The following is a 354-nucleotide window of genomic DNA, read 5'->3' as shown; positions in this document are numbered from 1 at the left end:
AGCATGCCTGTCTCCCTCAATAATCCCTCAGTCTGAAGAAGGGTCCCAACCCAAAACATCACCTATTCATGTTCTGTAGAGATGCTGCCTGACACACTGAGTTATGCCAGTAAATTCAGTATTTGTATGGTTCATTGGGCCTGGATTTCCAACATGTTGGCCATGATGATGTTTTTGGATCATGGATCAATGTACCTATCTGTACTTAAAGCTGGTTGTGGGTAAAAGCAAAAACCTGAATTTGAACTGAGAAACTAAGCACATTATTTGTATGTCCATGGAAACACAAAGTAATCATAGAAATAACTATTTGGACATTTGTAAGTGTATTTTAGCTCCTCCCATCAGCTTTGC

This window comes from Leucoraja erinacea, chromosome 3 (assembly GCF_028641065.1).
Source record: "Leucoraja erinacea ecotype New England chromosome 3, Leri_hhj_1, whole genome shotgun sequence".
Lineage (NCBI taxonomy): Eukaryota > Metazoa > Chordata > Chondrichthyes > Rajiformes > Rajidae > Leucoraja > Leucoraja erinaceus.
This window is presented reverse-complemented; position numbering follows the sequence as displayed.